This window comes from Tupaia chinensis, unplaced genomic scaffold (genome assembly GCF_000334495.1).
Source record: "Tupaia chinensis unplaced genomic scaffold, TupChi_1.0 Scaffold138390_1, whole genome shotgun sequence".
Lineage (NCBI taxonomy): Eukaryota > Metazoa > Chordata > Mammalia > Scandentia > Tupaiidae > Tupaia > Tupaia belangeri.
This window is the reverse complement of record NW_006198287.1, coordinates 1159246-1169015: the sequence shown is the minus strand read 5'-3', so window position 1 is coordinate 1169015 and position 9770 is coordinate 1159246. Positions and strand designations below refer to the sequence as shown.

General features: G+C 46.7%; 1 protein-coding gene across 1 annotated transcript in view; it reads right to left on the bottom strand.

Annotated features, from left to right (window-relative positions):
• Positions 1–6216: 6216 nt before the first annotated feature.
• The window catches only part of CUNH8orf74 (chromosome unknown C8orf74 homolog), a 34548-nt gene continuing 30994 nt past the window's right edge, over positions 6217–9770 (bottom strand). Inside the window, exon 5 of the mRNA XM_006161217.2 lies at positions 6217–6382. The gene's annotated coding sequence lies outside the window, so the exon portion shown is untranslated. The remainder of the gene's footprint in view (positions 6383–9770) is intronic.

Genomic DNA, 9770 nt, shown 5'->3' with positions numbered 1-9770 from the left:
CTGCATCCTGTCATTGCCCATCTTGGAATCACAGTGGCTTCCTGCCAAAGTCCTAGCCTCACGGTAGGAAGGTCCTTTCTCATAGTCCCCTCCTAACCCTTGTCAGTACTAAGACAGGCTTAGCAGAAGTCGCATGGCACCTCAGTGCACTTGCAGTTTAAAAGACAGCAGGGCTTGCTGGGCAAACGCAGCTTCCAGACAGGTTCTGCAGTCCCCCTTGTTGAACTTGGAGCACAGGAACTCTGTCTCCCCTCCAGCCTTCTGACACAGAAATTCTGGACCCCCTGGTTTTACCTCTGACACTGCCTCTCCGTCCGCACTGCTCAGCCCCCAGACCCCTCATCCCCCCTCCCCCACCTCTCTCCGAGGCCTCCTGTCCCACTGCCTACCCTCTCTTGGCCGCCTGTGGGTCCTGAGTCCCCTGCTGTGCCCAGATCTTGCCTGTTCTGTGACCCCCTCCTCTGCACTGTATGCCTGGGACCACGTCCTTGAGTGTGAGGCGTCTGGCCTCTTGTCTAGATGGAGTCTCCTGGGGGTGGGAGGAGGAAGTCGCATTAGGGTGATGGCTAATTTAGGGAAAAAAGTGGACAGTTAGGCCTGATGCCAGGGTTTGAACCCCAGCAGGTTACTTAGCTAGAGAACGTAGATAAGTTTCCCAGTGCCTCTCAACTTCAGTTTCCTTACCCATAAAAATGAGGATAATGAAACGAAGAGCCTGGCCCTTAGTAGGTCCTCAGTATTGTTATCTATTACTTTATTTTTATTGTTGAAATAAAAAATCATGATCAGCTGGGGCCAGCACACGGTGTGGTAGTTAAGGTGCTGGATTCCCACATGACCAACTGCACAGCTCGAGTCCTGGACCTGGCAGCTTGATCATCATACTGTGTGTCTGTGTGTGTGTGTGTGTCTGTTTGTGCCCAAAATCCCAGGAAGAGAATGGAAGAGAAGGGATTGTGGTGTGGCCATACCCTCTGGAGAGTGATTTCTCATATCCTCTCTCTTTTTCTCTCTCTCTCTCTGTTTCTCTCTGATGTGCACCTGCACCCTATGGCCAAAATCTAAAATAATAATAATTAAAAAAAAACCATGATAGGATGTGTGCGCACGGACAGGAGAGGGAGAGAGAAGCACCTTCACAGGGTCTGGTCACACCTTGACCCCCTCCTCCAGTCCCTCAGCTCTTTGGATCCTGGGCTGGTCCATGTGCCTGCCGTGTTTCAGGCTGGCTGGGCCTGGGATTCGACCTGTGGTCACCATGTGAAACCTAACATCTCTTGAGCAGCACATTACCACCACACTGCGAAGCCAGCCCTAAGTTAGAGATTACTTCTATTTTATTACTTTTGCATTCTCTTCTGAGCTTCACACACTCTGGGAGTTCCACAGAGGCTTGTGAAAGAGCAACAGCCAAGGAGGAAGCTGCCAACCTGACAAGCAGGGCCGTGCAGCCATGACTGGCAACCAAGGCAGGTGGCCTTTGGCACAATGAGGAGTGAGTGACACTGCACGTTAGCTCTGTCTCAGCCCCTTCCTCACGTTGACGCCTCAACCCTTTCACAGGGCCCTTTTGTACCCTGTTTCTCAAAACTTTGCAATAACTACATTTCAGGGGGCAGAAAAAGGCAGAGTTTTCTCTGGGGAAAGCAGCCATCCCCACCCCCCAGGCAGCATCGCAGCAGGTCGAATGGCCTGCTCTGGGCTGGAGTCTGAGCCGTGGGTGGTAATGCCCTGATGATGACCATGAGTGACTTAAGGACAGTCCCTTCCTTCCGCCTTTCCTTCCCCGCCACCGTACCATGAGCTGGCTGAAGCAGAGCACCTGGGAGCCCTTCTGCTCTATTAAGACTGAGGTTAAAAAAAGAAAACAAAAAGCCCTTCTAGTCTCAAGTAAATTATCAAATTAATATTTGTTCTCAGTAGTGGCTGCATGGGTGATTGGGAAAGTTACTGTTGAGAAATGGCTGTTAGTTGGGGCCAGCAGGTAGCATGGTGACTTAAAGCACTGGACACTCCCACATGGCTGACCATGGTTCAAGTCCTGGACCTGGTGGCTTGCTTTCTCACTTTCCTTCTCTCTCTGTCTGTCCTTTTCTGATCAAATTAAAATAAATAAATGCGGGACAGCAGTTAGTGTAATGGCTATGTCACTGGACTCCCATGTAGTCGACTGTGGTTCAAGTCCCGGACCCGGTGGCTTAAACTCACACCAGGTGTGCCCAAGATCCCTAGAGGAGAATGGAGGAGAAGGGATCTCAGCATGGCCATCACCCCTGGGGGTGACGTCTTGCTTTCTGTCTCTCTGTCTCTCTCTGTCTCTCTGTTTCTCTCTGATAAGCGCACATGTCCTATAGAAAAAAAACCTCTCAAAAAAAAAAAAAAAAGAATTTTCCACCTGAGGAATGAAAAAGAGAACCAGTTGTCCATGGGCCCCACTTCCCATTGACTGGGTCATTCCATGGGATGTTAAGCTCTGTACCTCCAGATGAGCACGTGTGGTTGCCATGCCGACTCCTGCAGACACCCATGCTATGACATCAGAGAAATCCCAGGAAGCAGTAAACATTGCCATATGCTGGAGTTGAGGAGCTACCCATGTAAAGTAGGGAAAACCCACATGGACCAGTTTTCTATGGCCTTGACTGGAATCAGAGGTGAGCCTTAGAGAATAGGAGGTGACCTACAAGAGGTGTCTAGGATGCCACGGACCTTTGAGAAGCTTAAATTCAGCACATGGATATTGGCTACTTCTTGAATCTATTTGATTAGAAATGGCTGTATCTGAGGGCAGGCGTTCCTTCTAGAATGTGTGTCCCCACAACCAGCAATCCCTGGCAATCCCCTTGTTCAGAGTTTGAAAGTGAATCTCTTCAGAACACCTAAGAAGTCCAACTGATTTTGTCTTTGAGACAATCTGCTCTAAGTTAGTACTTCTCGCAAAGCAATTGGGCAGTGATGTCCAGCTCTTGTTGACCACTCTATGCTTTTTCTTTTTTTTAAGAATCATTTTAAAAATATTTATTTATTTATTTATTTATTTATTTATTTATTTATTTTAATTCGACCAGAGAGGGATAGAGTGGGGGGAAGGGAGAGAGAGAGAGAGAGAGAGAGCACGAGAAAGAGAAAGTGAGAAAGCAAGTCTCCAGGACTGGGACATGAACTGTGGTTGACCATGTAGGAGTCCAGCACCCTTAACCACCTTGCCACCAGCCTGTCCCAACAGCTCTATCCTTTTGCTAAAAAAGTTCCAAAGCTGTCATCTGTCTGGCTTAAACCCACTTGCTAAAGCCATAAGCAGCAATTGCAGTCCTCAGGGAGAAAACATCAAGGCTGGTTTACACGAGAGGTTCTGGGCACTTTTAAGCTATACTATTTGCTCTGCTTTGAGGGTCAAGGTTGGGGGAGGGGCAGCATTTCCAGGTTCTGCTGGAAGTCTATCAGCTACAGGAAGGATAACCTCTTGTAAAATCTTCCGGAGTGGTGGAGCCTGAATAACATAGTCTCATTGTATTGGAAGATCAAGTTTAGAAAATGTCCAGTTCTCACTCTGGTCCCGGTACTTTGGTCCCTTGGCTGGGAACAACATTTGGAGAAAGCTGGAGCACAGTAGGGCCTTAGGAAGGACACAAAGGTTCCCTGATCCTCATTTCAAAGATATGGACACTAGGAATGGCCTCTGTACTCTCAGCCTTTTGAGTAGGCCAAAAGAACTTTATGGAACTTTACAGAAAGGATCAGAAAGCCCTTTAGGCTTCTGTTGGACATTTCACAAGTAACAGTGTGAGGAGCTCTACTAGTAAAATGTCGATGATATAAATGTGGACTCAATGTATTATTTTATTGTCAATGCCCTATTAAATGAGTAGGAGATGACAACACTGAAGTTGGGGCAGACATTTTCTGATGAGGAAGCAAGAATGATAGTAAATTCTGTTTAGTTTTGCCCCAGCCTCCCCTTTGACTTTGTATATACAAATTCTCAGAGGAAAAAGTCTGCTCCCCAGTTCCTGAATAGTTTACCATCTAAGAGTAGATGCTATAGTCTCTCTGAGTCCAGAACAAAAGGGTAGCTTGTACTTGGGGACTATACACATATGGGCAGAGGGGTGGCCTTGACTAGAGGGGCCATACTCTTGGAGGCAGTGGTGGGACAAGAACTGTCATCTGGGGCTGGAGGGAGAAGATTTGTTTGCCTCTGCCATGACTTCATTCCCTATGAGTCAAGTGACCTTGAGCAATCATTCCACCTGTATGAGCCTCAGTTTCCTTATCTGTCATGGTTGGAGCATTCTCTGCCCTACTTGTCTCATTGACCTCAGTCAAATAATGGGTGTGTGCACTTTGGCTCATATAACCAAACCACTGGGTGACAGGGTGGAGCTGCCTCCAGGGTGATGAATTAAGGAAGAAATCTCTTAATCAATCTCTCCTCTCTCCCTCCCTTGCTTCTCTTTGCCTGTTGTTTTTCTTCTTTCGGGGTGGAATCACAGCTATAGTCTGCTCTGGTCTTCTAGAATCCTTACACCCTCACAACCAAGAGAAAGAGAACCCTGTCAGCTCTCAAGAGAAAAATCTCAGAATCAGTCATCATAGCTGTGGTCATGGTGGGTAACATGTGGGATGGAGTTCTTTGATTGGTCCAGTTTGGGTCAGGTACCCATGTCTTGTCCAATCTCTATGACTCCGGGCAACAGAGCACTAAGATTGGTCATCTTAGGGAACATGCTCATCCTTTGGCCAGGGAAGGAGGCGCCATAGCTGGAAGTTTCCCTCACAACCACCAGACTGTGAGCTCCTTTAGGACTCTAACTCTGTTTTTTTGTACCTTTACATATGAGACCTACTCTAAGATCTGGCATATAACAGCCATTTAACATATGCCTGTTGAGTGGCTTTAGCAGTGAAGTTTCTACTTCCTCAAAGTTACTCAAGTCATATTTATGCTTTTCACTTCATATCACATATCCCAATCAGTGAGTCACTTGTTTATTTAATTGTTTGTTAGTATCCCACATTAGAAAGGGGAACACTGTGTGGTTTGTTCACTGTTGGGTCCCCAGTGCCCAATAGACTTATTTCAAGGTCTGGTGTACAATAGGCACTTAATATGTGTCTGTTGAGTAGCATCCAAATAATTGGTCTGTCAGTATTTGTGAAATGAATGAATGCACATCAACTGTCTCTGAGGCACAGTGTCTTCATGGAAGCGGTCTGTTATTTCAAGTTGCTCATCACCTTCTTCCTCCCTCTTCCACCCTCCTTTCTACTTCCTGTTCCTCTGGGTGCAACAGTTACATATGTACACCAATCAGTCAATTCTAAGTACATTTTTGCACTTTAGGTTTATTTAATTGTTTGTTCTTTAAATTTGCTCAGAGTATTGCTCTTACCAAAGTGCTGTTATCTGCTAACATTTATATTTGTATTATCATTTAATAACAAGTACTTTCCATCTTTAATGTTGAACTTTTTAAGTGAATTTTTGATAGTAGTTAGCAATATTAAGAAGTGCTGCACCTGCAACAGAATGAATTTCCAAAAGCTTTGCTTTGATTGCCTGAATTGGATTTTTTTTTTTTGGAGAGGTTTTTGCTATAGGGCGCGTGCACTCGCCAGGCAGACAGAGAGAGACAGACAGAAAGCGAGAAATCACCCCCAGGGGGGATGGCCACGCTGCAATCCCTTCTTCTCCATTCTCCTCTCGGGATCTTGGGCATGCACGCACACGCGCCCGGTGTGAGTTTTAAGCCACCGGGTCTGGGATGCGAACCGCAGTCAACTATGTGGGGGTCCAGCGTCATAGCCATTACGCTAACTGCTGGTCCCCTGAATTGGAATTTTTAAAAAAGTGAATCATTATTGGAATTGATTGCTTTTTCTATAGATAGATTTAATTACATTAATATAAAACTGGCATTGTTTAACTGCATATGAAGTTCCTCTACTGTGTTGCTATACAATGAACAACTATCATTTTATTTATTTTTTTTCCAGTTACTTAACTTTTTTTTCATTTCTTTTTTTAAAATTTTTTCTTTTTTTTACATTAATTCACTATACATCATTATAGTATACAAAATGAATTTTCCATCAAAAATATACTGTCTATTGGTGCAATAAATCACATCAACATACATACAAATAATTTTCCATTCCTTATGTCTTGTAAATTTTGCTTTTTAACTATCATTTTATTGTAAGCTTGTGTCTAAGAGTACTTGGAATTGAGCTGCCACTGAATCAGTTGCCCCTATGTGTGTTAGATGGTGGCTTCTAGAAAGTCTTCTTATAGTCCCTGTCCATCTTGGAAGTAGATGATGCTGCTTTTTGAGCATGGGTGCTTGCTTTTCTGGTAGTCCATGACATTGCTGTGGTTCTCCTGGCAGATAGTAAATGCAAGGTAACTACTTTGTGCATGTTATGGTTTCACTGTTAATTTTCCTTAATTCCTTAAAAAGAGAAAGTCAAGATACTTAAATTTTCTTCACTCATGCACTTTCCTTTTTGTCCAAAAAGGCTTATTGCTACCAAAAAGGCTTACTAAGAAGTGAAAATTTAATAGCAAACAACAAGATAAATGGCTACAGATTTACACCATGTGGCAGGCAGTGATGTCACTGGAGTCAGGCTTCAGGGACTACTAACTGTGAGCTCTCCAGCAGGGTTCCTGCCTCCTAGTTCCTGCACAGGCTGCTTATGTTCCTAGCTTGTCTCTCCCATTTTCTTACTAGCCCTGGAGCTTGGTGGCCTGGTGGCTTCATTACCTGGCAGTGGTACAAATGGCTGAGGCACTGAGCAGCTGGCAGAAGCAGCAGCCTGAGTTCTTCTCTCAGCACCACCTCCACAAGGAGGAGTTGGCTCTTCTCAGTTGCATGTGTCTGCCTGCCTTTCAGTCTCAGGGAGGGGCCCAGGTTGTGTCCCCAAGAAAGTTCCACTGAATTAGGAAAGGTTTGGGAAGGAGAGGCAGGCCGACCTTCCAACCTTCCATGTCTTCCAGATTTAGTCTCAATGTAATGAGAACTGGCTCACTCCACACCACATGTGCTCACATGCTTAGAGTCATACACCATGAGTTGCAGTCACGGCAGAAGCCAGACGTACAAGTGGAGAGCTACCAACCTGTCTGGCTTCTTTTAAAGCAAGACTTAGACTACATTAAACAATGGCAAATGTGGGACAATGCTAAAGCAGGTCCAACACCGGAAGAATAGGAGTCATCAGGACTATTCCAACAAACCCAGTCATAAGAAACCTTAATCTTTGGGCTCTAATAGTTCTTCTGGTCTCAGGTTGTTTGGAGTCACTTTTTCAGTTTGAGGTTTCCATGCCCAGGTGACATAAGAGTTTAGGTCTTGTGTGAGTGTCGAAGCACCAGTGGGAAGTCTCCTGTCAACCCATAGGCTGTTCTCAAAAGGCTGCTCAGTGCAGCTTCCTCAGGCAGGTGGCAGGGAGGGTTGTTCCAGAGAGATCACTCATTTACTGTTCATTGAGGGAGACACACCCTATAGCCCGATGGCTTCCATGACTGATTGGTGGTGTCTATCAAGGACACACAGAGGAGGCCTGGGGACTTGGGTCTGAAAGGCCAGGCTAAAAGGCCACCCCATTGGTTATTCCTAGCTTGAGGAAGAGGCTTAACTTTTATTTTTATGTGTTCATTATTATTTTTTTTTTCTTGAATTTTTGCTATACAGCCTGTGCACTCACCAGAGACGCAGAGAGACACAGAGAAAGAAAAAGAAAGAAGAAAGAAAGAAAGAAAGAAATCATCCCCCAACACCCCAGGTAGGATAGCCATGTTGCAATCTCTTCTCCTCCATTCTCCTCTCAGGATTTTGGGTATGGACACACACAAATGCACCTGGTGTGAGTTGCCTTAACTATCTCACCATCTGCTGGTCCCTGTATTCATTATTTTTAAAAGTTTTGATTTACTGGGCCACCACGTGGCATAGTGGTTAAGGCGGTGGACTCCCACATGACTGACAGCGGTTCAAGTCCCAGACCTGGTGGCTTGAAAATCATGCAGGGTACATGTGCATGTGTGCTCAGAATCCCAGAAGGAGAACAGAGGCTAAGTGATTGCAGCATGGCCATTCCCTTTGTGGGGGAGGGGGAAGAATTTCTCACTTTCCTCTCACTGTTTCTCTTTTTCTCTCTCTTCGGTGAGCACATGCATCTTATGACAAAACCTACACAGGAAATAAAAAAGCTTTTATTTATTTATTTTGTGAGAGTGAGAGACAAAGAGAGAAAAAGAAAGATAAGCACCCTCAACATGGTCTCATGCCATGATTCTCTCCCCCAGCCCTCCCACCCAGCCAGAATCACAGTTGCACGTGCCTGGCATGTCAACTGGGAAATTGAACCAGTGATCTTCCCCATCAATCCAGCATAGCCTGAGTAGTGAGTTGCTGCTGCCTGGTGTTAGCTCCCATGGTACATGGGGCCTTCCCTTCCCTCCCCTCCCTCCCGCTTCCCTTTTTCCTCTTTCCTCCCCTTTCCTTCTCTCTCCTCCTCTTCCCTTCTTCCCCTTCCCCTCCCTCCCTAACCTCCCCTCTCTTCCTCTTCCTTCTCCTCTTCCCTCCCCTTTTCTACTCTCCTTTCCTCTCTTTTTCTTCCACAATTACTCTTTAACCTTCCATCTACTCTGTGGCTATCTCAGGCCTTGCTCCTTCCAGGTTGGGGTAGGCGGGGTCTCTGAGGGTGGAGAGGAGCCCTATAGGCTGGACACAGTCTATGGAAGCCACCTTCTTCCCTTCCCTCCCCCATAGCACCTGCTCCCTCAGTAGTGGCTTGGTTGGTCTATGAGGATGGACCTGACCAGGCTGGGGATTCACTCTTGCCTATGGGTGACTAGGGCTTCCCATGGCAGGAGACCTCCTGGGGCGGTCTCAGGTTTAGTGGGAGGGCAGTGCCAGTAGTTCACTGCACACAGCCAGGGTCTGAATACCTGAGTCAGGAATGGGTTAAGCCTCTGGGGTCCTGCGGGTGAGCACTGGAATGCTGGGTTAGGGGTGTGGGTGTGGGTGGGATGGGTGAGCTTCCCCCAATATGGAAGAAAGGCCAGGCAGGACAGCTCCCATTGTGGCTCCCTCTGCAGCCCAGGGTCTCCTGTCTTCTGGACTTCTATGAGTGAGCTGAAGATATCTGAGGATACACCTTCTGGAGGGCTCCCTGCTTCTCCCTAAACCCACCCTGGCCTCCACAGGTAGGAGACTTGGTTTAGAAATGCAAAAAGCCAGGCACATCTCAGGTGGCATGACCTAAGAAGCAGCTGGACACAGGAGAGATGGGCATGGTGGAATAACAACACAGAACTTGCATGGTGCTCTGTCCCATCATGAGCTAGGAGCATGGTGGACAGATGGCAGAAGTGGGCAGAGCAGGTTCCTGGCTGGGGAAGGGGCTGTGTGTGGTGACCACCTCACCGCCCTGATCAGGGGCCACAGTCACCTGCTATACCCACAGGACATGTGCAGCATCGAGTAGGTATTTGATCTCCTTGAACCTTGAAGCCCTTGATACCAGATGACAGACCTTGCCTCATCTCTCTCCTAGGATCCTAGAGCAAGAGGAGGACTTTATACACTAGCCCACAACCCCTCCCACTTGACATCAGAGACCTGGACCCCAGAGACATAAGCATACGGGAAAAGTCATGCAGCAGGTCAGTGGCAGATCTGAGTTCAAAGTCTCAGGTCTCTGAGCAACAGAATAGCACTTGTTCCCTGCCTCAGTCTAAACAGGAGATTCTTCCAGAAGGA